This window comes from Mustela erminea, chromosome 1 (genome assembly GCF_009829155.1).
Source record: "Mustela erminea isolate mMusErm1 chromosome 1, mMusErm1.Pri, whole genome shotgun sequence".
NCBI lineage: Eukaryota > Metazoa > Chordata > Mammalia > Carnivora > Mustelidae > Mustela > Mustela erminea.
The window spans coordinates 173746447-173750365 of NC_045614.1; the positions used below are offsets into that span (position 1 = coordinate 173746447).

At 36.7% G+C, this 3919-nt stretch overlaps 1 pseudogene; it reads right to left on the reverse strand.

The window, feature by feature from the left end:
• Window positions 1-982: 982 nt before the first annotated feature.
• LOC116591577 lies at window positions 983-3337 on the reverse strand (annotated as a pseudogene).
• Between the last annotated feature and the right edge of the window lie 582 nt (window positions 3338-3919).

A 3919-nucleotide genomic window follows, 5' to 3' on the forward strand; every position in this document is an offset into this window, starting at 1 on the left:
AGAATAGATGAACAAGAGAACAAAATACTGGAATGACAATAATGACCCTAGAAGAAATATACACTAAACAAATCGGAAGAGATCTGAAGCAAAGGAAAAACAAATGGTGAAAATTAAAGAAGAAAGAATATAATCTAACAGGTGAACAGAATAGAGCAATACACTGAATCCTGTGTGTATTTTGGTTTCTTCATTAGAAAACTAGATCTCAAAAAAAACTAGATCTCAAAATTGTAAAGAAAGAAAAACATATATACACAAAAATAAAATTAAATATAATGAAAAGATAGAATATAACTGTAAAAAATGAAAAATTAAAAATGATTTTTAAGAGAGTTGATAAGATAAGAAATTGATTGGAAAAGGAAAGAGAAAAAAATGAAAATTGAAAAACTAAAGAATTGTAGGGGAAAAAAGCCCCATGAAATCTATATATTATTTTCCTCTACCACTGGAGTTTTGCAGTTCTCTATGATTGGTAAACTTGGTCTTAGCTGGATATCCTTGCTGTTCTTCTGGGGCAGGGGCTTGTTGCATTGAATGAATAGAGTTTTACACTTTAATCAAATTTATACACCATAAGTCTGGAAGGCATAATTAGCATGCATAATGATAGATTAAGGGCCAACAGAACTCAACAGGTAAAATCAAATTGGCTGAAGTTAATATGATAAAATGTAACTGAAGATTAGCAAAAAAATCCTGTATTTCCGTTCAGTAATTCAATCATCCATAAACAGGGAGAGCTTATTGAACAGCGGTTCATATGAAAAAAGACCTAGATTTTCAATTGGTCAAATGCTCACTATGACCACATAGTTGGCAGAAAAACAAATGTAATTCATCCACCCCACCCAGGCAAATAAAGGCTTATTTTATTGAATAATGATGGAGCTATACAATTCTGGAGGCCAGTATGTACAGACAAAAGAGGGGAGCCTTAGTTCTTGGTCTCAGTCCTGTTTTCTTCCTTGACCTGGAGCTATTCCTTCCAGCACTTATGTACTTCCTTGACCTTAGACCTGTGTGTCTCAGCTTGGTCAGCATCTTCTTGCTGCCCTTGTTGGCCTCCAGCTTATGGATGTGTTCCATAAAAATCAGCTTGTTTTTAAACACATTCTCCTTCACCTTCAAATACAGGCTGTGATACATGCAGTTGTCAGTCTTATATTCACTGCATCTCCTGAGCAGCCAGCTTTGACTTCTCATGCAGGTTACTTCTCAGGCATTTGGCAGTGCCCTTTGCATACTTGTGCCTGTTATACCTGCCTTTATAGCAGGGCAAGGTGTTTATTCAGCACTGAGTGTGGGAATGGTCAGTGAATGTTTTCTGAATGATCAGTCCATCTTTTTTTTTTTTTTTTTAAGATTTTATTTATTTGACAGACAGAGATCACAAGCAGACAGAGAGGCAGGCAGAGAAAGAGGAGGAAGCAGGCTCCCTGAGAAGCAGAGAGCCCGATGCGGGGCTCAATCCCAGAACCCTGGGATCATGACCTGAGCCGAAGGCAGAGGCTTTAACCCACTGAGCCACCCAGGTGCCCCTGATCAGTCCATCTTTGATTAGCCTCCAGATCCACTGATAGGAGTTGGTGTGGGTGATTTCTTTTGCCTCATTGGGTTCCAACCAGACCTTTTTACCACAGTGAAGGATACTATAAATGAGCCTTTTTTGAAGCCTCAAGGCTGCTGTTCAGTTTTCAATAAGCAGTTCTAGGAAGCAGATCAGAGAAGATAACCAGTCCTGCTCTTACTATGTACTGATTCGTATTCTCAGGCTCCACCCATGCAACACACACTTACCCAGCACCTCCCAGAAATAGCTAGCTGGTCAGTGCTGCGTGGTAATAGAGATAATCAAGGACTTGAGGAGTTTTTTAGCTGATGTTATATCATATTTGGGCTGAGTTCTGGTGCCACATTTTCGAGATATTGATGAACAAACCATAGCTGGATGCAGGAGAGTTTTATTTATTTAAATATTTGTGTTAAGTTATTATAGTATTTATAAATGCTTAAATGTTGATGAAATTGATGGATAAAAATTTTTCGCAACAGTCCTGCCAAGCACATGTTTTATTCCTTCTCACAAAAGTGAAAAACAAAGTCTAAGAGAGGTCAAGTAACCTGCCTATAGTAACACCACTAATTAGTGGCAGAGTCTGGGTTTGAATTCATTTTTGTTTGACTCCCAAAATCCATGCTTTTTCTAATGTGCTGTTCATGCCATTGTATTAAAAATAAATGCTTTCTTTTTCTGATTTATTGATGTAAGAATAGTAAAAGACTTACAAACCCAGAGCCCAGAAATACATGTATGGTCAATTAACTTACAACAAAGGAGCCAAGAATAGACAATGGGAAAAGGACATTCTCTTCAATAAATAGTGTTGGGAAAACTGTACAGCCACATGAAAAAGAATAAAGCTGGGCCACTATTTGACACCATATACAAAAATTAATTAAAAATGAATTAGGATTTGAACATCAGACCTGAAGTCTATTTGAAAATAGGCAGTAATCTCCTTGACACTGGTCACGGTGATGATTTTTTTTTAGGGGGTTGATATAATATTTGAGAAATAATAAATAATCCTGCATATCATATATTTATAATTTTTTCTATAGCCCTCCAGATATGCTATTTTTTCTCTAAACTTTTCCCTTCAGGCTGCAACTTTATTACATATAATTCAAGTAAGGGTACATGAAATTTTAGTTTTCAAAATAAATAAGTTTTATTTACTGAGTAAGTCACTATAAAGAAACTTACAGTAATGAAAATATAAATCATCTGTTTTCAGTAGGCTCAGTTAATAGTATTGTGGTTTGATATGGTAATGGATATATACATAAATATACTTCATAGAAAATAAAATGCATAAGTAATAGAAATACATTAATATTTTAAACTACTCATTTTCCCTAGAGACATAATAACTAGTACCAAAAATTTGTATGTACAATCATGGTAATAACCACATCAGTAGCTTTGACTGACAAATTTTGATTAGTGATCCTTAAGTGCATGTTTCAGTGAAAAAATATGAATAATACTTTGAGATAATTCCCCTTACCCACCATAAAACAACCTGGCCATCTTCCAGTGGAAGGGAAATTGTGATATCTTAGAAGAGACTTCGGGAACTTATATGAAATTACACTGTAATCACTTCTCTTAAAAGGAGAGTGCACCCTTGCATGAATTTACACACACACACACACACACACACACACATACTGTCACCAACACCACCAACACCCCACCATCAACACCAGCAATAAAAACTTCTAAAGGGAGATCTGTAGTTTGGACAACATGTTTCTTGATCAGCATCCCTGAACTGTTAGGGCTCCCACACTGCTGGGGGGAATATGCTCTGTATTTAATGTGAAAGCCCCAGCTGTCTATTTCTTAGAGGAACATTTGTTTTTCAGAACATGATTTTGGCTTCCGATGACTCTGGCTGTAACACCATCGCTGACCCAACGGCCAGCCCCACCATGTCTTTTAGCAGAGAGAGTGTCGTGAAGGATGAGCTGGGATGTTGAGACAATGGTTATGGAAGTTAAGTTTTTAAAATCCGTGCAGTTCATTGGTAAGGGCTAACATGGTGCCTGGCAATGACAGAAATACAACCTTAAACCCAGTGGGGAAGAGAAGTATTTTACAACATTCTTCAGGCCTTTGTTTTCTCTCATCTGCCTTTTCTCTAAGGCATCTACATTAAAGAATGAAATTTTTAAATTAATTTTCACTTTCCTGTACCTTTATTGTCTTTATTCTCATAGCCTCAGCTGGAGTAGGACATTTGAAATTGATGAGAAACATTATGAGTTGTCTTGTGCTCTGGTGAAGAATGCAGTCTTTACCAGAGGCAGCATGGGTTTGAATCCTGTTTTTGCCACTGATTCTGTT